At 44.3% G+C, this 24,141-nt stretch overlaps 1 long non-coding RNA gene across 2 annotated transcripts; it reads right to left on the reverse strand.

The window, feature by feature from the left end:
- Positions 1-6,023: 6,023 nt before the first annotated feature.
- LOC106506762 (uncharacterized) lies at positions 6,024-18,957 on the reverse strand. Of its 2 annotated transcripts, none has more exons than XR_014834357.1 (3): positions 18,706-18,957; positions 18,163-18,290; positions 6,024-7,171 (listed from the first exon to the last, which is right to left on the reverse strand). It is a non-coding gene; the product is annotated as an uncharacterized LOC106506762 (long non-coding RNA). The 2 variants fall into 2 exon arrangements; XR_002340298.2 differs by lacking the exon at positions 6,024-7,171 and adding an exon at positions 15,058-15,577.
- Between the last annotated feature and the right edge of the window lie 5,184 nt (positions 18,958-24,141).

A 24,141-nucleotide genomic window follows, 5' to 3' on the forward strand; every position in this document is an offset into this window, starting at 1 on the left:
GCTAAGCAAGGGAACCCTATTTTAGTTGAACATCCTGGCCCAAATTAAGAACTTATTTCTTCTACAGAGTTCTATGAGAAAGAGAATATTTGCTTCTGTGTCTATCCTAGAGCTCTCTCTCCTGACAGCCCCTTTAGGGCTATTTAATACAGAGGGGAAAAGAAGATTATTTCCTTTAAACGCCTCTCGTTGTCACTCTGCCTATGTAATGTCAAAGCAACTGAACAGAAAACCAAACTGAAATCGCCTAGGGTATACAGGCTGTGTACATTGAATGTAAATGTTGAATGACTGACCACGTCTCACCTTTCTTCTGGATGTTTTGAGGTCTTAAGGCCTTATTTTTAAAAATACCAAGCCCCATTTAGAATGGATGTGCAAGGAGGTCCTACTGTATAACACAGGGAACCACATCCAGTCTCTTTGGGACAGACAACGATGGATGATAACATCAGAAAGGGAATATATATATATATATATATATATATATACACACACACATATATGTAAATATGTGTGTGTGTGTGTGTGTATGACTGGGTCACTTTGCTGTACAGCAGAAATTGGTACAACCTTATAAATCAACTATACTTTAACAAAAAAATGAAAAAAAAAAAAAACCCAACCTGAATTCATCCAATGAGATTAAAATATAACTATTATTATGAGGTCTGCCGAGCTGCCTTAGTTTTCTCAGTGTGACTGAGAATAGATCAAAAAACTATCAAGAAAGTGTTCCATGATTTGGGATGTGCTCTTTATATTATCTCATCATCATTATCTGTCAGTTCTACCTAGCCTTAAATTGCTGATATTTATTCTCTTTAAAAAGAAAGTTAAGGAGTTCCCATCATGGCGCAGTGGTTAACGAATCTGACTAGGAACCATGAGGTTGCAGGGTTCAATCCCTGGCCTCGCTCAGTGGGTTAAGGATCCGGCGTTGCTGTGAGCTGTGGTGTAGGTCGCAGATGCGGCTCAGATCCCATGTTGCTAGGCCGGTGGCTACTGTTCTGATTCGACCCCTAGCCTGGGAACCTCCATATGCCACAGGAGTGGCCCAAGAAATGGCAAAAAGACAAAAAAAAAAAAAAAAAGAAAAGAAAAAAGAAAAAAAGAAAAAAAAGCAAATAAAAACCAGCCATGATTCCACAACCCCAGAGATAATCAGTTATAAATTAGTACATTCCCTTTCTGCCATTAAATGTGTGTACTAGAGTCTAACATTGGTCATTCATTGACATTACAGTTTCAATTTCCTCGTCTACCAGTCTCTCACGATATTCTAAAGTCTTGACCTTCTCCCAACGCACAACTGTCCTGATGAGCCATAAGTTTTATTGAGTTTCATCAACATCCTTACAGCTTAAGTCCAGCCCAATCCTAGGCAGTACCTTCCCCTAGACACATCTGCATGTGAGGGACAGCCCATCAGAAGCCAGAGAAAAACGCTTCCAAAGATGTCAGACACAGAGACGTGGTCCAGTAGGAGGGCTTCATGCTTCGGCGGGGAGATGCTGACTTCGGCAGGGTGCCTATGGCTCAGAGTTGCCTTCAAGACCATTTCTCACTGATTTACGCTCAGACAGCACCCCAGGAAAAAGGTAGGGCCGCCGCTCAAAATAAGTAAGAGGAAAGTTCACTGATATTTCTACAACACATTGGGTAAAAAGTAGCCCTGTTTTGGGAGTCATGTGAAAAACCTAAGAGAAAAGGAGGCAAGATCCACTTCTGCACAGAACCCAGCAAGGCTTGGGTTCACGGAGGCCCCAGAAAATATTCCTGCACTTTGGCCCATGGCAGCCTCCCAACCCTGTGGATCACCTCAAATCAACGACAGCTCAGAGGGGGGCACTGAAGGCATTAGCTATTTACAAAAGGCGGTTTTAAAGACAGGGAAAACCCTATGAATACTTTCCACCCACAGAGCCAGATTAGAAGAGGGAAAAAAAAAAGTCGCGGGCAATGCATAGCCGCTTATTAATTAGCAAATGTGAAATAAGTCAGAGGACAGGTGTTAGCAGGGAGGGTAGGGGGTAGGGAAGGCTTTTTAGATGAAGGTCCTACATGGACTTGTATCGACAAAAGGGAACATTCCCTGGCCCAGGGAAACCGTTTGTAGAATTTACTCACCTTATGCCAGCTACATAAAATCTTATTCCTGACAAGCCAACAAATATTCTTTTCTGTCTCCAGTAGATAAATGAAATGGTTACAGCATTCTCTACTGTTTCATTATGTATATGCTTGAAGACTATGAATGGTCTTTAATCCCTATCGAATTAATCCAATTATTTTTGCCTTTTCTGACTCCAATCCCAAAGCCACTTCTTTTGGAATGAATTTAAGCCTCCCTAGCTCTGGAGTCTGGCCCAGGAGAAGCACTGGATGAGAGTCAGAGTGAGGCTTCTCTCTGTCCCACCCACTAGGGAGTTTGTTTTACCCTGCAAAGCTAGAAAGAGAGAACAGAGCAGAGAGCATCTAAAATAAACCCATTTGCCAATTTCTCTTCTTAAAAAACAGCTACTAGTTGTTTCAACCCTGAGCAGATAAGGAGACAGGGGGAGAAATGTTCTCTCAGTCATGAGTCATCTGTGAATTAAATGGTTGTGAAAATAGTAAGGAGAACACATTAAATGACAAGCAGCATGAGATGAACATTTGTACAACGACTATAACCACGGGCTACAGTTTCTCATCACACAGACAATTTTGGTTGACTTTCTCTGAAAGATAAGTAATGCAAATTCACTCTTCATCATCAAAAAAAAATGTTTGATGCTGGATCAATCAGTTGATCAATCAGGACCTAATGAAGATGATGAGCATTATAACACACTCACAGACTTTGAAAAACTTATGGTTTCCAAATGAGACAGCTTGGGGGGTGGAGGGGATGTACTGAGAGTGTGGGAAGGGCGTGCTATAAACTTTGGTTGTGACGACTGTTGTACACCTATAAGTGCAATAACATTCATTAAGTAGTAAAAAAAGAACAACAGAAACTGGCACAACATTGTAAATCAACTATATTTTAATAATATATATAATAATGCATATATTATTAGATTAAAATATGTATTGTATCAATATATTAATTATATGTTGTATTATAATAATATGTTAATATTATACTTTTTACTCAAAATTATTACTTTTGCTATATATACATATATAATAAAAGTTTCAAAGAAACACACTTCTGGAGGATACTCTGTGCCAGGTACTTCTCTAAATGCTTTACTTGAAGAGCTCATTTAATCCCCACACCAACCATAATAATTAAGTGCTACTATAGATAGATAAAATAGATTTAATAGATAAGAACTATAAGGCATGGAGAGAGGGAAAAACTTTTGGGGGTAACGTAATAAGTGGAAGAGCCAAATTTCAACCCCAGATACCGGGTGTTCTGATCAGGAACACCGACCGGAAGTGGGAAGAGCAAAGCTAACAAACAGATGAGGTGCGTCTTGCTGCCAAACTTGAATCTGGTTCCAAGAGAGGTTTCCTTGTGGCCGCTAGTTCTGGAGAAGCTTGGCACATGCAACTAGAGAGACAGAGGGAGAGAGAAGGCTGGGGTGGGGTGGGACGGCTGTGGCGTCCAGATGAGTGATTGATGTGAGAAGAGCTGAAGCAGGGCGGAGAAAAATCAGAATGTGGGGAGATTCAGGGTCCCTGGAAGAAGTGCCACCAAGGATACATGTGTGCCGTTTGTGACTGTTGTTTTTTTTTGTTTTTTGGTCTTTTTTTTAGTTATTTCTTGGGCCGCTCCCGCGGCATATGGAGGTTCCCAGGCTAGGGGTCGAATCGGAGCCATAGCCACCGGCCTACGCCAGAGCCACAGCAACGCGGGATCCGAGCCGCGTCTGCAACCTGCACCACAGCTCACGGCAACGCCGGATCGTTAACCCACTGAGCAAGGGCAGGGACCGAACCCGCAACCTCATGGTTCCTAGTCGGATTCGTTAACCACTGCGCCACGACGGGAACTCCTGTGACTGTTTTTTATTCTGCCTCGGTTCGTTTGGCCTGCGGTAACAAAAATACCATATAACAGGGCGGGTTAAACACCATGCATTTACTTCTCCAGCAGTGGAGACTGGGGAGCCCAAGATAAGGCGCTAAGTTTGGTGTCCTGGGAGAGCCCGCTTTCTGGTTCCTAGAGGGCTCTTTTTTCCGTGCGGCCTCACATGAATAAGGGGGTGCGGGCGCTCCCCAGGGTCTCTTTTGTTAGGGCTCTTCTCCCACTCGTGACGGCTCCACCACCGCGACTTAAGCACATCCCCCAAAGCCCACCTCCTGATACCGTCACTCTGTGGACTGGGATTTCAACCCATGAATGTGGGAGGGACACAAACAGTCCATCCATAACACACCCTATTCAGGTTTAAGTCCTGGGCTAAGCAAGAGTAGTCCTGTTGGGTGTTTCCTCAGCACCCTCCTCCCCTTTAGGCTCTGCCTCCAGTTTGACATCTCTTTTATTATTATTATTATTATCATTATTATTATTATTACTCTCTTGTCTTTTGTCTTTTTAGCCCGCACCCGTGGCATAAGGAGGTTCCCAGGCTAGGGGTCTTATTGGAGCTGTAGCCACCGGCCTACGCCAGAGCCACAGCAACGCGGGATCCGAGCCGCACCTGTGACCTACACCACAGCTCAGGGCAATGTCCGATCCTTAACCCACTGAGCAAGGCCAGGGATCCAACCTACAATCTCATGGTTCCTAGTCGGATTTGTTAACCACTGCGCCACGACAGGAACTCCTGACATCTCTTTTAGATTATTATCAATTGGGCTTTAAAAGTATGGGCTTACGGGAGTTCCTATCATGGCTAGGCAGTAATGAACCAGACTATTATCCATGAGGATAAGGATTCGATCCCTGGCCTCGCTGAGTGGGTTAAAGATCCGGTGTTGCTGTGGTGTCGGTTGCAGACACAGCTCAGATTCCGCGTTGCTGTGGCTGTGGTGTAGGCTGGCAGCTGCAGCTCTGATTCGACCCCTAGCCTGGGAACTTCCACATGCTGCATGTGCAACTCTTTAAAAAAAAAAAAAAAAAAAAGCGTAGGTTTAAAATTTCCAGTTCAGTCCCTTTTCATTAAGATATACAGGTCTCTCAAGCAAACAGCTATTCATCCGTAATGGAAGCAGCACAGTGAGTGCACATCTTAGAATCATAAAGCAGTTTGGAGCAAGGAACGGCGCATGTGTGTGAATGTGGATTTGACCCATAAACATAAAGCCTTTCATCGGCAAGATGTTACATCCACCTCAGCACTGCAACAATGTACCCTTCGAGGTACCGGGAATTGTTCCTCACCAGTGTCTGGTGGAAGTTCATATACTATAAGTTTCATATACAGCAAAAGCCGTCTTTACATAAACAAAACCTTAGAACAGGCTTCAGTGGAACAATGCCCACAACTTACAGTTCTTGAAATTCTTATTATTGTTGTTTTTGTCTTTTTAGGGCCAAACCCTCGGCATATGGAGGTTCCCAAGCTCACAGAACATGGGATCCTTAATCCACTAAGCTAAGCCAGGGCTCAAACCTGCACCCTCAAGATTAGTCAGGTTCGTTACTGCTGAGCCACGACAGGAACGCCACTGAAATTCTTTATTGCTTCCTATCAGTTCCTCCCCTGTCTGACTCTAAGCCTAAAGATGTATAAGTGATCCAAATGAGGACGAGTTATCGTAAGATGTGGATTTTGTTTTCCTTTCCATCCTTAAATATTTCTCTTTCTCTCTTTATTTTGACTTTTTTTGTCTTTTTTTTTTTTTTAAGGGCCACACCTGTGACATATGGAGCTTCCTAGGCTAGGAGTCCAATCAGAGCTACAGCTACTGGCCTACGCCAGAACCACAGCAACACCAGATCCGAGCCGAGCCTGTGATCTACACCACAGCTCACAGCAACACGGGATCCTTAACCCACTGAGCGAGGTCAGAGATCACATGCACAGCCTCACGGTTCCTAGTTGGATTCCGTTTCTGCTGCGCCACGATGGGCACTCCTATTTTGACATTTTTTTATTGTGGAATACATCACCCACAAAGAAACACACAATATTTACACACATGCATACAGTGTAAAGAATAACATGACACATCTGTGTGATCTAGCTCTCTCTCAGTAGAATTTTTTTTTAACACTTACAGGACTAGTTAGTAAACAAGAATAAAAACATTTAGTTCAAAGGAAAAAAATACACGTTAAACCCTCCTGAGGAATAAAGTTAAGAAATGTTCTTAAGACTGGGGAAAGTTTCCTTTTTAAGTTGAAAAAGAATTAAAATGGACCCAGTTGCCAGCTTTGACTTTGTCCCTTTCCCTTTATTTTTTTCTCTTCTTTTCTTCTTTCCTTCTTTTTCCTCCCCTTGCTCCCCTTCCCTGGAATCTTAAGTGACATGAGACAGTTAACAGACAAGCCATGAGGCAGAAAGCTCTCCAAAGAACTGTTCTGACAGCTGTGAACATGAGACGTGGGCCAAGGATTCCAAGAAAGACGTGTAGAGACGTATCATCCTCTCCTGTCAGTCCAACCACACGTTTTATAGCAGTTTCAGGGAAAGCAAACTGCTGCCTGAGTCAAGACCACCATATCACACCCAACACTTCTCCTGACTCTGTTAAAACTCCAGCCCTGCTTGGAAGGAAGTTCCCTAAACGCGAGGTGCTACCTGATGTACATCAGCCAATAGAGCCTTTAAATTCATATTTGAGTTGCCTGAACCGTGTTCTCCTTTTAAAATTAACCTTCAAACATCCACTATTTACCACATTATCTACTTTTCACGCGGAAGAGAAAGCTAAGCTTTCCTTCGAGGACACGCTCGCCCTCTCAAACCAGGAGGCACTCAAGGTAGAGATGTTCTCAGTAGTTACTAGGATTTGCCAGTAGAGGGCAGTAGAGTGGTTGGAAGTAATAACCTGTCATCCCCAAATCGGTTGTCAGAGGCGCCAGGCATCATTGGAATTTTACCAACTTCATTTTCAGAAACTTCCTACCTGAGCCCCTTCGCTCACTCCTCCATCAGGCTTTTTCTCTCCCGTGTCTTCCTGTCCATCCAAAAACAAAAGCAGCATCTGACAGGGACGCTACAGGGCAGGATGGATAGTTCAGAGCCCCTGGGGAGCCTTTCGATCCCATGTGCGCCGCTCACTCCTACAAGAGAAGAGACGAATTAGAGAAAGTGTGTGGTTTCTGCATTCACAGAGTTGGAGTTAACGGCGCTTTGGGGATGATCTGGCTAAATACCTGCGTTCTACAGGGAAACATTCTGAAACCCAGACAGCTGAGCTGACCTGCCCAAGGTCACAGAATTAGTGTCAAGGATGAAACTAGAGTCTGATATTGGTCCCACATACTTAGACTGAGTGATGATTAGTAATGATAGCAGTAATGACAACGATAATGATGTTTATTGAGCACTCACTATATGCCAGGCACTAGTCTAAAAACTTTACATGCATTCATTCCTTTCATCCTTACTGGAAGATTTTTCATTTGTTGTAGTCCCACCTGTTTATTTTGTTACTTGTGCTTTGGGGGTTATATTTCTTCCAAAATCTTATGAGGCAGAGATCATGATTATTTCTATTTTACAGGTGAGGAAACAAACTCAGAGTAATTAAAGAACAGCTAGTGAGTAGTTTGTCAGAAGTCTTATTTCAGACCTAGAAATTATAAAACCACTGACATTTTCACTGCTGTGTGGTGAAATGAAAGAAATGAGGACAGCGCAAGAGCATTTTTCTTTAAGTTAGATTTATTTGACTTAAAATACTATGCTTTATTATATTCTGTACTTCTGATTTTAGAATATTAAAAATGCTTTCTTTTATGAGAAAGCAGTGAAAGTACAAGGTAGTTGGTGTCTTATGAATTGCATTTTTTAATGAAAATATATTTTCAACGTTGTTTATGTATGTGAAATTGCAGAGTCTGGAAAGCACTTCCCTGCATTATCTGCATCCTGTTAGGAGTCCTAGGAGAATTTTGTTGCTTTCATGCTTCCTTTGCAGGGATCTGGCTCCTGGAATAAGGGAATGGGGAGGTGGAAAATGACTCAAGTTTATTATATTGCTTGAATCAGTCAGGGCTTGTTGGATCGCAAGTAAATGACTTAAGCAAAATTTAGTATATATTAATTAGTTTAGCCGAAACATTTGGGGATCAATGACTCAAATTATGTCTTACATTATACCTCTTGGCTTCGCTCTCCACCATATACTGCTTTAATTCTGAGGCTCCAGTGGGGCAAAATAGCTGCCAACAGCTTCAGACTTTCTCTTTGTTCAAGTTCAGAGGGGGGAAAAGTATGTCTCCCCAGTAGCTGCCACACAGGATTGTCTTTTCATTGGGCTGATTGACGTTGATCCTTTAAGGAGTCATACAGCCAGGGAGGCAGTTATGCTACTTGGCCAGTTTTGAGTTATACATTATAATGCTGAAGCTGGCTGAAGAATTGGTGCCACTGGCAGGACTTCCTCAACAACAGGAAAAGGTTTGTTCTCAAAAGAGAAAATTAGCTATTGGTTTTTTATTTTATTTTTTATTTTTGTCTTTTTAGAGCCACACCCACGGCACATGGAGGTTCCTAGGCTAGGGGTCCAATCGGAGCTGTAGCTACTGGCCTACACCACAGCCACAGCAATGCAGGATCTGAGCCATATCTGCAACCTACACCACAGCTCACGGCAGGGATCCAACCCGCATCCTCATGGATGCTAATTGGGTTCCCTAAACACTGAGCCACGACGGGAACTCCAAAATTAGCTCTTGTTGACAAAAGGAGGGATACTTGGTGGTCAGGCTAGCTCACGTTCATTATTTACCTAATAGATGTCATTCACTGGGCGGGGTGTTACTCACCCACCTCTTCATTCAACTCTCCTAACAATTCTACCAGGCAAAGAAACATTTACCAGTGAAGAAACTGAGGCTCAGAGAAGCCAAGAAATACACAAAAGGCCCAAGACTAGTTGCTCGGAAAGCCGGGAATCAGATTCTCTTTGGACTAACTTCAATGCTCAAGCTCTTGATTTTTTTATTTTCTAATTTGTTTATCCTACCCATCCCTTTACCATTAAAACTGAGGATAAAATAAGCCACCCTGTGTCTTTGAGTCATGGCTTGGTCCAGGGGCTCAATAACCACCCTTAACAGGACCACGCCTCCAATGGGCGAAGCGCTAGAGACTGCTGACTGCTCCCCTCGCCCACCTCTGCAAGGACTGAGACCTCTGTAAACACTTGTTCCCGCTGTTCTCGCCACAGTCAACAGGGCAACAATCAGAGGCACTGGTTACATTTCACCTCTGGGTTGAAGAGAAAAATACAATCTGGAACAATTCTAGAAGGATCTTAAACAGGAGAACAATGTTTCTGGAATTCCTGTTGTGGATCATGGGAAACGAGCCCGACTAGTATCCATGAGGATGCAGGTTCGATCTCTGGCCTCACTCAATTGGTTAAGGATCCAGCATTGCCGTGAACTGTGGTGTAGGTCACAGATGCCACTTGGGTCTGGTGTTGCTGTGGCTGTGGTGGAGGCCGGCAGCTGCAGCTTTGATTTGACCCCAAACCTGGGAACTTCCGTGTGCCGCGGGGGTGGCCCTAAAAAAGCAAAAAAAAAAAAAAAAGGTGGGGGAAACAATGTTTCTTTTAAATTTGATTTAGAATTTTCCAATGTGTTAATCACGTCACACCCCCACCTCACAGAATAGTCCTTTAGCCTTAAAAAAAGAAACTTGTCTAATTAAATGTCCAAGAAGTGCATTGGAAGAGAAGAATTTCATCGCTAATATGTTTAAGAACAGTTGATCTGTTCACTCGATAGCAAACATGCTGCTTATAATCACCCCACAACAGTTCCAGGAAATTATTCTCTGAAACAGTAAATCTGTCCAATCAAAATTGTGTTCACAGTTGTAAACAGTATTCAATGCTTGATGCCAAATCTAAAAGAAGACCATTATTTGCAGCTCCAGATATCATTAGATATCCAGACGTGGGTCATAAATAAGCTTGCTTTAATAAAACACAAGACCATGGCTGAGTGTAATATGCAAGGGAACCGAGATCATCCTTCAACGGGAAAAATAATTTTCATTACTTTCCAAGGAAAATGTTCACATTTGGGGGAAAAAAAAAATGAGTCGTAAACTAAAAACAATTAGAGGTTTTGATATTAATGTAAAAGCAAACTAGTCATGTCAAATCTTGGCTGTCACCCCGTATCTGGCAGGATGGCCCATGGCTTTACATGCACAAAATTCCATCTTGGGGCGTTGCTTTCTCAAACGGCCAGCCCACAGCCCATCTCCTGTGGCTCCAGAAAGCATACGTGAGTCTACTTCTTCCTCCTCACTCCTTCTCTCAACCCCCAACCCCTCTCAGCATAGACAACCTTTCAGTTCTAGTCACACACACGCCGTGCGGCTCTAGGGTAACTTGCATGTCTCTCCAATGTCCATTTCTTTACGGGCTGAGGGAAGGCATCCCAGCTTAAGCCTAAATTGTGTTCACTGCTAAAGTCCAGATATGTGAGGGCACCTCCGATAAACTCATGGGGGACTTGCCAAAAAACTAATTGAGGAAAGAAAGATCAAGCCCTTCTGAGGAGAGAGCACGTCCCAAGAGAACAAGAGGCAGCCAGCTGCAACACACCTGATCCAGTTTTAAAAAAGTCTTGGCTTTTCAAAAGGTCAAGGGCACGGGCAATCGTGGCCGTGTCGGCTCAGAGCCAGCAGAAGTGACGTCCTCGCAGCAGGGGCACAGGTGCCTGGTGGGGGAGTGGGAGGTGGTGCTCAGGGGGCTTTCGAGGCACCTCAAGGCACCTCTAAGCAGTGGGGCTGGAGCTGAGCTCCAGGGATGGAGTAGCAGGAACTCTACGGCAACTCAGCAGGCCCTTGGCAGACGCTTGGTTTTCAGTGTATGAGGATTAAATGGATTCCTCAAAACACCTTACGGGGAGGGGACTGAGCCGAGGCTGCGATCCTATATTGCGTCGCAGCAAAACAAGGATTAAATAAAAAGAGGGTGTCAGATGTTTCTCCTCAAATCCTTCTAGCTCCGACGTTGAGCGGTTTTCTAATTCTAACTAGACAATGGTGGTGGAAAGAAACCTTGCCCTCTGTCCCCTGCTCCAAACCTCTGTCCCCAGTCCTCACCTGCAGCAATTAAGCCTCCCAAAGACGGGAAAAAGAGCGACCACTTCTGAAGGCGACACTGTCCCCCTCGTCGGGAGGGTCCGAGTGCAACGCCTGCCCAGCCGGCCTTCCCGCTCAAGCCCCGGCTCCTATAAAGTGGCCTCCTTCCCAAACTGGCTTCTCCCCTGCCTCTCACCTCCCACCCTCTCTGGGCATCTCGGGGCAAAGGGTTCGAAAAAAAGCATAACGGTCTCCTTTTGTGCCCCCACATCTCATGCCAGCTACTTTCATAGGAACATAGATACAGGAGCTTCCTCATCTCCCTTTACCCTGGTCCCCGGAGATCCCAGACGATGGACAATCCACCTTTTCAAAGGCACACAGTGTTTATGAAGGCGTTTCAACTCAATGGTTATTAACATGAATTTGCTACTTTTTCAACCCCTCCCTCAGGCGTGCTTGGCCCGTAACCCTGTCCTGCTTCCTGGCAGTGACCTCTTGGCACAGCCCATAACTTAGGAGTCACTTTTGACTATTACGCACATGAAAAAGTCTAATCCTTAAGTGATTGGAAATTGTTCATCTTCCCTTCTCCAAGACAGCTAGATCCCTAGGTCCTGGGTTCTTGGCATGAAGAACGAACATAATTTGACTCTGAAATAACTTCTCTCTCTTTTCAAAACCTGGCTCCTCCAGCCCCTGAGGGGAGGGAGGAGAAATAAATGAAGGCAGTGATCACGTCCACGAGGGCGGGCGTCCTGACCCTCCTGTCACTGCGGGGACGAAGTGCGCGGTTATCTCGGGGTGATGTTCAATCTCACCTCGCCCCTCCCCACGCCTTGGGGAGGAAAGGGCAGGAGGTACATCCGGCGCATGAGAAATGACCTCTTCCTTTTGCAGCACGTGCCTCCTGCCCTTTGTCTGGATTGGGTGGCCCCTCGCTTGGCCCAGCAGCCACTGGGCAGCCCTGTGCTCCTGTCCCTCCCCTCCTCTCTGTGTGGTCCCTCTGTGCCCTCAGAGGGACTAGAGCGGGTATGGCCCAGCCTGTGTTCCAGCACCTTACACTGGGGCCCCTCCTTACGCTGTCGTTTTCCAACAAGCCTCCTGCTTAGGATTCTCCAGACGAGCAGCGGCCAGGTCCCCGTATCCCACACACTTAGGGAGGCATGCGTCAGACTCACCTGAAGCTGTCCCGCCCTGCTCTGCACCACTCCAAGGTCAGTACAGAATGAGACTGTAGCTTCTGGAGCTCAAGACCCATCCATTAAGGAAGAAGATGAGGTCTCTCCTCACAGATGCCCCCAAATCCTATGGCTTAAGCCCTTGAAGGCCCTTCTCTTGGCTTCTTGGAAAAGAAAGCAAGCCCCATGGGAAAGAGGAGCAAACCTCTTACCTGCACCCTAGTGACCCCCCATCTCCCATCCTCGTGCAGACAGGGACGGGACAGGGGACCATGGTCATGTGGCAAGTCAATCATCTCATAATAAACACCCAAAGGGCCCCAAAGATGATGGCCCTTTGGTAACTAACTTTAGGATATGGCGTACTGAGCTGTTTTGTCCTCAGTTTTATGCCTTTGCTGTAATTCCAGCACTAAAAGACAAAAATTAGTCTCAATTTCTTGTTACAAAGTTGAATGGCTCAGTGAGAGCTAAACTGAAGAAAAAGAACTCTGGCACGGTGCCAGTCCTCTCTGTGCCACCAAACAGCCGCATCCCAAGTCTCCACCTATAAGGCCACTCCCGCTTAGGGATAAACCTCATTCACATTCACCTGTCACAACAGCAGTGAGACCTCCAACCATCTGGGAAAAGAGATACCATCACTGGTTTGTAACCCAATGTAAGCATACTTTTGCTACAATAATAGACCGTCTAGAGACAATAAGAATAACACGCACAAAAACAACCACATGACTTACATACCACCCCTTATTCTCATAAACTTGTTTCATAGATGGAAAAACTGAGAGCCATACATTCCCAAATTGCATGGAACAAGAGTCAAAATCAGCACCTGAGATCTCCAATAACTTCAAACTACTCACAGCTCAGTGAAGAATAATGTTTTCGTATTCCTATATATATATATATATATATATTTTTTTTTTTTTTGTCTTTTTGGTCCTTTTTTAGGGCCGCACTCATGGCATACATTGGTGCCCAGGCTGGGAGTCCAATCAGACCTATAGCTGCCAGACTACACCACAGCCACAGCAATGCCAGATCTGAGCCACATCTGCAACCCACACCACAGCTCACAGCAATGCCAGATCCTTAACCCACTGAGTGAGGCCAGGGATTGAACCCCCAACCTCAAGGTTCCTAGTTGGATTCATTTCCATTGCGCCACGACAGGGACTCCTGCTTTTGTATTCCTAAATGAAAGTTCAAAACTGCCTTCCCACTGACGTTTCTGGCTAATTTTATCTGGAGGTTATTGGAGGAATTTTGATCTTCCAGTCTAAAGACCAGAATGACATTTCATGTAATTTTTTGTATGTTTCATGAAAGCCTGATACATTTTGGACATAACTGGCCATCTCTTAAGTTGTGTGATAGTCCTCCCTGGAATGTTCTTTCATTTTAAATATATTATTTTAGGAAATTTTATAGTCTAGTATAAGCTGACACATAGAAAACTTTGTGAATGCCTAAAATATATCAGGCACAAAGTCGGTTACAAACAAAATAGGCTTCTTTATCTAAAAATAAACAAAGGATCAGAACCTTTTGTCTGCCTGCAGCAAATGCTTTTCTTCACTTTTCTGACACACTTGTAGCTATTCTGCTGATAATCTGCAATTAGAGCATGATTCATTTGCCCATGACGGCAATGCAGGAGCCCATTTGTGTTTTTCTTAGCCACCTCCTATGGAGATGGAAAAATGCAGCATCCAAATTAGAATATAAACCCAACCCCTCGAAGAATGCTTTTAGAAGCCTAGAGGTTTTTTTTCCCCCTTCAAACTGTGTGTTAACGACAACAGTTTTTAGGAAGTTTCCTTAGGCTCACACCACAGTGAGATTAGCCCAATACCAGGTCACTCGCTAAATTACAGCACACAGTGGCCAACGAAGTGGCTGTTATTATTGCTGTGGCTTGTCCTACAACACTGGCAAAGCTTGGCACACAGCAGCCTTCCCAGGAAACCAGAGGTTCTCAAGTTAGGTGGCAAGTGAGAGTCCCTTGAGACCTTTTAAAATCCTGATGCCCAGACCAGGTAATTTGGAATCTCAGGGAGTGGGATCCAAGCCGGGGTATTTTTAAAGACCCCAGATGACTTCAATGTGCACCATAGCTCGGGATCCACGACTGTATGATAGCTATGCTGAATATGAGCACAGAAATGGGAGACAAAAGGATGTTGACTCCTAACAGTGAATCGTTCAAAGTGGTCACCCAATAAGATTTGCCATGAAGTCTTCTTTCCACTTCCTGTGCGTGTGAGTGGTAGCACTGAGTTTATCTGAAGGTGAGGCCCAAGAAAGTGAATGTACAGCGGTGAGATTGGAGAGGTAGGTTGGACCCATCGAGGGAAGGACAGTGAGGGTTGGAGTGGAATGATGGGCTCCACTTCCTTCACTAGGGAAGGGTTGGAAGTTTGGGAGCAGAGATGCGGCATGATTAAGGGGCTATTTTGGGAAAACCAGTCTGCCAAGAAGAGTAGACTGGATCAGAGAGGGAGAAAATAGAGTCAGGGGGCCCAGTTAAGACGTGATCAGGGTAGTCTGGAATTGAGGTGGCCACAGCCTGGAAACCAAGAGCAGCAGCCCCGAGAATGGAAAATATCTGTAACTACTGCCGACCAGCATGTCATGGAAGGAACAGTGGAGGAAGGTTGAACGTTGAGGCATCAAGCCGGGTGAGAGACAAACAGAAAGCCAGGAAGACATAGTTTGAAAAGAAAACACTTCTCATGCGTTTAATTCACGATCACCATGAAGACAAGTTTCACTAGGCAGCCGCAAAAAAGAGCCTGGGGTTGGGCAGACAAAGCAAGATGAATCAAAATCAGGTCTTTCCTGTCCTCAAAGTTCAGAGAGGATTTAGAAACACGTCGTCCGTCACCAGACTCAGGTCTTAAAGGCAAGAGTTATATCTTAATTATTTCCTTTACTGCCAGGAGCTGCCAGAGTTCCTCCCACGTGGTTAATGTTCCATCAATATTTGCTAAGCTAAAATGAATTGGGTGAAGTGATTAAGAGGAAACAGAGACCCTGAAAATAGTTTTTGCCAAATTCATAGCTTCGGCTAACACTTTGTTTGCCTTCAGTGGTACGACCCATAGAAGCTTGTGAACCTCAGAGGAAGGTCCTGCCTCAGGACCCAGTGGGAGCCCCAGGCCCATTGGTGAGAACTGAGGCAGGAGGGAACAGCAGCCGGGCTTGACTCCTGAAGGAGCTGGCAGGGAACCTCTATGGAAAGAATAAATTAGAACGAATAAACTGAGTAGATTTATATTTTGCATAAAACTCCAAATGTGCCCAACTTAAAAGAAACATTGATACATAGAGAAAAAACTAAATAGTTGACATCTTTATGACAAGTGGCTCTTAATTGAATATCATTCATTGCTCAGAAAAGGAATAAACACCACAGTGCCACTCTCATTCAGACATGTAGGGATGCTGCTATAATTGAAAAGGAATGTGATTTTATGCTAAAAATCATCCTCATACTAAAATATTTAGGAACTAATAATTTATGGCATTTGACAACCTCCAGTCATTATGTCTCTAAAATTTTTAATTCGTGAATAATTTCAAAAGCATTGGAAAATCCTTTTTCAAAGGTCTCAAGATTAAATGCAGTATTTTATTAAATTTAAATTATAAAATTATGTTATTAATCATACTACTGATGTATTATGTTTAAATGTAAATTAAATAATTAAATGTAAATATTTTATATTTGGTTAAAAGTCGCTTTCTGTCATCCGTAAAGGATAACATTTTTCACTGACTCTTTAACCCCCTCTCCTTTCCTGGAGGTTAATATGTAATATTTTTATGTTTGGGCTTAATGTTTTTACATGTGTGTAATTCAAAATCGCCCTGTAGTTTTCTGTGGGATTTCTAATAAGTAACTTTTTTTTTTTTTTTAGGGTGGCACCTGCAGCTTACGGAGGTATCCAGGTGAGGGGTCAAATGGGCTCACACCACAGCCACAGCCACATGGGGTCCGAGCCACATCTGCGACCTACACTGCAGCTCACGGCAATGTCGGATCCTTAACCCACTGAGCAAGGCCAGGGATCAAACCTGTGTCCATATGGATCCTAGTCAGATTCATTTCCGCTGCACCACGACGGGAACTCCCTAATAAGTGATATTATGCCACGTGGATCCAGCTTGCTTTTTGTACACCTTTTTTCATATTCACCCATTCATTTGAACTGCTACAAAGTCTTCCACTGTTTGAGTAGCTAGAGTTTATCAGCCCTTTCCTTTATTTGGGTTTAGTTAGATTGTTTTCTTCTCATTTTCCTTTCTGTTGCAAACAGTATTGTAGTGAAGCTCTTTGCACATGTCATCTTGCGCATATGGGAATATTTCTCTAAACTGACTTGCTAGATGTGAGATTATGCATGTTATAGAATATTAAAATCAGAAGTTTCGCCTGAGATCCTAAAATGATAGATCTCAGTTATCAAAGACGCCAGACCAAGACAAGACGTTCCAAGATTTCCCTGCTCTTATACCTCCCCCCATATTGAAAGTAAAACAGGGCCAGCTTGTTGCAGATGAAGGAGAGAGAATTTATGATGAGAATTTCTTGGCAAGAACTGTGCTGTTAAGTCCTAGCCTGCCCTGTGAACATGCAGAAGAGAGTAAAGTAGGGAACTACTAATTTCTCACTTCACTCAGATGAGAAAACCTTGAAAGGCGACTTCACAAGCTGCAGTGAAGGTCGAGGATGTGGCTCAGATCTGTTGCTGTGGGTGTGGCGTGGGCCTCAGCTGCCACTGTGATTTGACCCCTAGCCCTGGAATGTCCATTTGCTGCAGGTGCAGCCATAAAAAGAAAAAACAACACAAAAGCAAAAACCAGTAACCACGGAGTGGAAGTAAAGGCAGCACCTCCCATAATCATACCTAATGGCCTACTTGTGGAATTTGGACCTGAAGGTTTAGAGGTACTGGCTTTCTTGAGGGAGGGGACATCAGTAAGACAAACTGAAATCTGAGGTGCTACTTAGCCAGCGGGCTCCTTAGTGGCCAGGAGGCAAAAAGGAGTAAGCTTGGTGATGACTGATACTGATATTTTTGAAGAACCAGGGTTGCTGCTTCACAAAGGGAGCAGGAATGAGCATGTCTGAACACAGGGGACTGGGGTTCTCTGGGGTGTCACACAGTACTACCAAGCCCAGAATTTGCTGTCCATCGCTGTCTGTGAGCACATGGGTCTCAATGTGAGATTCCCAGAAAGGAACCCTGATAGGGATCTGAGTTCGAGTAGCTTATTTGGGAGTAAGCCCAGAAAACACCAGTAGGGAAGTGAGAAGCAAGCCAGGAAGGGGAAAGCCAGTATTATCAACCAATTTACAACCGGGGGCATCCAGCACCAATCCTGCCAGGCAACTTAGAGTCAGTGTGGAACACAGGAAGCCCCATGGTGGGGAGCTGGGTTGTCATCCAGCTCCAGGTCCATAGTGGAGGGCTGCTTCCAGGGGATTCTTTTTCTGACATTTCTGGTTTTCTCATGGAGCCTGGGCATCATTGAGTTTGCAGGTATCCCCAGCAAGCAGCCTTCAGTTTGCAGAGGTAAATGCTGAGGATACATAAGGACCATCCGCTGCACACCACAACCCAGCAAGGGCAGAACAGTGAGAAGGTCAGGGGACGGTCGGGGCCACTGCACCGCGCAGGCAACCCACCCCAGATTAATTGCTGGGCCAGCAGGAGGGGACTCCAGGACGGTGACAGTGAAGGACGACGGATTAGAAAGTACAGCATCAAGACCACCTACAGGAGCAGGACTATCAGGCATGAAGCACTAACCTGTTGCCTCATGTCTTCCGAGACATCACAACTGGGTACCACTTTGAGGAGGATGCATTCCTCTCTTTTCTGAGGACAGCGTGTTCCCAAGAAAGTAAAAATGGAGACTCTGTATGACAGTAACGAGCCTAAAATAAGGGGAGAGCATGATTACATTTGAGTGGCCGCAAGAAGGACACTGCATCTGACCCTAATGGCTCACAACCTCTCAGATTCCCTTGCCTGCCTCCTGGACCATGCTGCCACATCCAGGGGTGACATGAACCTTCCCTGTGTGTGACCGGAGCGCCCCTTCATCCCTGTCACGGGGCCCAGACCATCAGCCACCCCTGCAGCTTCTGCTTCTCTCGCCCCTTTCAGACCCAAGTGAAACACCCCGATAGTGTTTGGCATCCTGTGCCGAACCGAGGGGGCAGGGGGCTCAGCCCCGAGGTGGGCTGGCGCGGCCTTCCGGGAGCAGACCTTGGACCAATCAGACGCAGCAGCGAGGAGCGACCCACTGGGAAAAGCTTCGTTCTGTCCATCTCCCCTCCCGCACCGTACCTGCTCCGAGGCCACTTCCCTGCACAGCTTCATCTCCGCAGCCTTCGTCACTGAGGACGGCCAGGGACGGCGAGACCTCAGGACATCTGTGCCATCTCCCTGGCCCCCGTTGCCTGTCCCTCCCTCCAGCTGCCCTGGATTCGCACTTGCCTCCAGGTCCTGGAGCCTCTGCACCTCAAGCCCTCGCTCAAGGACCTGTGTTTTAGCAAAGCTGGCTGACTCCACACCGCTTAACCAGGATCACGCTCAACTCGATGCACACCTGGGAGTTTTTTAGATCACACAGGTGCTGTGAATTCCCGCCCCGACCCTGAGACGTGCATGCGTGGGGCTGAGAACTCACAGAAGATGTTTTAAACCACCGCGCTGCTCTGTGCTTCACCAGGACTGAGGAGACAGGTAAGTCTCATCTGTGGGCAACTTTTCTTTCACCCTTAGCAGGTTCAAGGTGCTAATCAGACCTCTCTCATCTCTCAGACACAGAGCTGTCTTTATTCCCTTTCCTTCCGTGACTAAGTAAAGCCAAGGCTGCAGGATACAAGTACCTGCAGTGCCATGTGGGGAAAACTAGAGGTCCAGAGCTCACTCAGTCCTGGGGAACCGTGCCTTCCTGCGTTTCTGGTCTCTGGATGCTTTTCTTTTTTACTGCATGCTTTGAAGAAGTTGTTGCCTTTTGTTTAAGAAGTTGTTGCCTTTTGTTTCAAATTCAGCGTTTTAAGTACTCAGTTGGAAGGGTTTTCTTGAGACATCTAGTCCACAGTGTTGCCAGGAAAAAAAAAAAGTGGAGTGGGGAATATTCTTTAGTGAAACTATCTTGAACTCACAGAAAAGTTGCAAGTACAGTGTAAGCTTTCCAGAATTATTTAGTTGCCTACATGTTACCTATCATCCACCCATCCTCAAATACTTTAGTGTTTTCTTGCAAAATATATATAAGAATAATAATAGTAATTCTCCTGAAAACTCATAACCATAAAAATCAATTAATATCCAAATCCTCAGGCGCTGTTCAAGTTTTGCCATTTGTCCTAATAATGTCCTTCACAGAAAAAAAAAAAAAATCCAATTCAGAATCATGGGCTCTTGTCGTGCCTCTTTATTCTCTTTTCATCTGGAACCATTCCTCCTTCTTTCTTTAAGGAGGAATTCTGTGACCTTGACAACTTTGATGGGAAAGGCTAGCTATTCTGCAAAACTCCCCTCAATCAGAGTTTGTCTGAAGATTATGCATCTTTGGCAGGAACATCGTGGGAATGAGATCATGTTACTATTACTGCATTTTCTCAGACGGCACATGGCTTTGATTGGTCTCCGTACTGATGAGTTTCGCTTGATTGAGATTGTATCTACCAGGCCGCTTCACCAGAAAGGGCCCCCTTCTTGTTTTGTAAATAATCCGTATTTTGTGCGGCTTTTGAAATTATGTCAATTTTCCATTGCTCATCAAAATGTCAAGGTCCTTGTTGGATAACCTCTTTTGGTTTATGCACAGTGTTTTTATAAACTGTTACCATCTCTATTTGATGTGACAGTGACATTCAGTGTGATGCTCCAGCTTTCTCCTGTTTGGCTCCCAGGCCATCCCGGTGGAGTGAGCTAAGGAATATATGCCTGAATGTAATACATTCATACATTTATCTGTGGTTATTCCTCTCTCAACCTATACTGAGAACCTCGACTCCACACAGATGCCTCTAATTCCAAGCCAATCACTACAGGATCCTTTATAGTTTTGTCCCTTTCTACTTGGTAGTTCTCTGCCTCTCTGTGATAAGGGGGTATCTGGCTCCCAATCATCCTTAACATATTTATTTGAACAACACTCCGTATGTAACTCATCTCCACTCCTACAGGGGCACCCTTGACACCCCACGCAACTCCCCCACCAGCCAGATGGCTACCCTCCCAAACACAGGGACTCCCTCTTTCCATGGCCTGGGCTCTGACACCCCAGGCCAGGCAGCCCCTGCAGGGACACCCCCTCACCCCACCCCAAGTCACCCACAGTATAGATGCTCACCTTACTGTCTTTGGGCTCCGTCACCCCACGCTGGGTCAGCATGACTAGTACCTGCCACCTCGCCTCAGCATGGGTGCCTGTGTTTTAACATTTAATATGCACACTTAAAGTGTAAAGTTAGACGATAATCTTATCCTCATCTTAATCAATTCATGGACTTAGAAAGTTGAATTCTTGTCCTCACTATATCTCCCCACCTCAGGATCTCACATTTTATTGTTGTCAGGGTTTTTTTCTCCTTTTTTCTATCTCCAAAAGTCAGAGTCATCTTACTTATTATCTTGTTTAGTTGATGCTTGCCTGTGTTGATCAGTATTTTGCCTCATTTATTTGTCCCCTATTGCTTCATATATCCCATTCCCTCAATCTGGATTCAGTTTTGTTTTTTTGGCTATACTCTATCATTGGTTATCCTTCAGTGATCCTATCAGACTACTGATCTGTGAGAGGTGACCTTAACTTTGTCATCATCAGATGTAATTTTTTTGGCGCTCTCTCTGTAATGACAGTTGAATTGCATTGAACAGCGAAGGGTGACTAAGCATCCTGGCTTGTCTTGAACTGAGGGATTTCCCAGGACAAAGGAATTCACTGCTAAAACCAGAGCAGCCCTGGAAAAACTAGGATGGTTGGTCATTCTACTACTATAGCCTCTTTTTTCAGTTGGCAGTGTTGAGACATTATTCTATTGTCTTCTGATGTCTACAGTACTTCTGAGAAAACTTCATTGTGCTACATTTTATCTCTTTGAGAGTAGCTTGTTTCTCTCTGGATGCTTTTATGATTTTCTTTTTCCTTTGATAGTCTACTAGAGTTTCGCTATATAGTTTGCTTTCTCTCCTTTTTGCCTTTCTCTTTTTTTCTTTTGTCTTTTTAGGGCTGCACCTGCAGCATATGGAAGTTCCCAGGCTAGGGGTCGAATGGAGCTACAGCTACCAGCCTACGCCACTGCCGCAACAACCTGGGGGATCCAAGCTTCATCTGCGACCTACACCACAGCTCACAGCAACACCAGATCCTTAACCCACTGAGTGAGGCCAGGGATCAAACCTGCATACTGCTGAGCATGACAGAAACTCCCTATAGCTTTGTTTCTTATTCATCCTATTCAAGATTAGTTATACTTACTGATATGAACATTCATATCTTTAATCAATTCTAAAAGCTATTTAGCCGTAATCTCCTCAAATATTTCTATTCCCTTCTTTCTGTTTATTCTTTTCTTTGGAAATCCTGTTAGACACATTGTCTTCTCATTGGGCTTCTTAACCTGTCTTTCAGATTTTTCCATCTCTGCATTTCTCAGTGCTACAATCTGAGTAATTTCTTCAGCTCTGCCTTCCTGATAAGCAGTTATCATTTTCAGTGGTATCTAATTTAATGTTTAACCCATTCACTGGGTGTTTAAATTCACTGCCTAAAATTTCATTTCTAAAAATTCTACTTGGTTCTTTTTCAAATATTTTTTTATTATTTTTAGAGTGTTATGCTACTTATTTACATAGATAATTTTCTTTTATCCTTTAAATCCTTACAAACATTATTTTGCATTTTCATTCAGACTATTTCACTGAGTTCAAGAACTTTACATCCGTATTTATATATATTTTGTTTGCTTAATCTCTTCCTCTCTCTCATGATGGATTATTTTCTCAGATGATTTAACATTTTGATTGTGTGGTAATAGAGTGATCTGTCTTTTCTGCGAAAAACCTGTGGGCTCAGTTATGGGAGTGTATTTTCAAAGTGGTTTTATACTTGCTAGGACCAGTTACCTCAGGGATATCAATTCATGGCATTTAATTATTTTTCAGTTTAGGGATTTGGAAAACACTTAGTCTTTAAGGATCTACACTTGTGAGATACAGGCCTGCATTATCACGTCGTCTTGGGAGAATTTTGTTTTTATCCAGAGCTCAGATCAAGAGAGATAATTTTCTCCATATCTACCTTCAGTGGTGGACTGTTTTCTAAACATATCTTGCATTGAGGGTACAGATTTTGAGGGTTTTCACCTTATGCAAGTGTTGCATTTGCATAAGAGTTGACCTTTTCCCTTAGGCTTAAGGTCACCAAGACACAAAGTTTCACCCCAACCAATACCTGTATCAAGGAGAGACACAGCAGTGTGCCTAATACTGTGGTTTAATTTCTTTCTTGTGACCAGAACTGTGTATTTAAAATTGTTTCATCTAGAGTTCCCATGGTGGCTCAGTGGAAACGAATCTCATTAGTATCCATGAGGACCCAGGTTCGATCCCTGGCCTCACTCCATGGGTTAAGGATCCAGTATTGCCGTGAGGTATGGTGTAGGTCGCAAATGCAGCTCAGATTTGGCATTGCTGTGGCTGTGGTGTAGACCAACAGCTACAGTTCCAATTCGACCCCTAGCCTGGGGACCTCCATATGCCGCGGGTGTGGCCCTAAAAGACAAAAATAAAAATAAAATTGTTTTATCTAGTATTTCTATGTATTTGTAGTGGGAGGTTTTGGACATTGCCTTAGTCCACCTCTTGCCAAAACTGCAATTCCCTGCTGCAGCCCACAGCTCTCATGTACCATTTAACAGCATCTCCACAGCACCTGCCTCTTCTGTTCTCTGCTGTACTCATAAATCTGCTTGGATTCTAACCAACTTCATCAGGCACAACCTGGCACATTTTCTAAAATTCCTCCCATTTTCTTCTAAACAAGGAAAAGAGACTGGGCAGTTGCTCGTTAATAATGACAAGAGCGTTCATAACAATCTCTGAATTTTTCACACATGTCCATGTCCTTCCACATGTGCGTCTTATTCAGTGTGCTTAATACCACTGTCCCTCGCTACCTGGCTTGTGCCTGTGCCCTCCCGCTCAAATCAGAGCTCTTAACACCAACGCTGATTAAGCATCCTTACCAAACAGCTTGAACAGCACCCTACCTTCCTGTTTGGACACCAGCCTTTCTCATTGTTTCCGGTTTTAGTCGGCATCCCAGAGTCTAATCTTCTTCCAAGTAATTATACCACCCTCATTCATTCTATCTGCAGATCTGGCCAGGAAAGATGTTTCCTTGCCTTTGAAGAAAATTTGAGAGAAGCTAGGGCTATTTACACTAGTGGCAGAATCAATGGGGACATCTAAAAAATACATTCTTGATGAAAACAAATTCAGACCTCTGAAATAGAACCCACAGGAAAACATCAAGCAAATTAGGACAAAATTTTACTCACTCTTATGGTCTGTCCCAATGCCAGCATACAGTAGCTACAATGACTAGAACACAAGCGGTCAACTATTCCCACTTATACATGCACGAACTCACACACATGCATACTTGCTCACGTATGTGTGTGGGCACACACACACACACACACACACACAATGCCCAAGAACTATTGTCTGATTAGGCCTCAACAGTCACTTTTCTTTCACTTG

This window comes from Sus scrofa, chromosome 18, assembly GCF_054392235.1.
Source record: "Sus scrofa isolate SSC_HxYL_T2T_F1_AM1 chromosome 18, Sscrofa_HxYL_maternal_Yorkshire_Landrace_v2.0, whole genome shotgun sequence".
In the NCBI taxonomy this organism is placed as follows: domain Eukaryota; kingdom Metazoa; phylum Chordata; class Mammalia; order Artiodactyla; family Suidae; genus Sus; species Sus scrofa.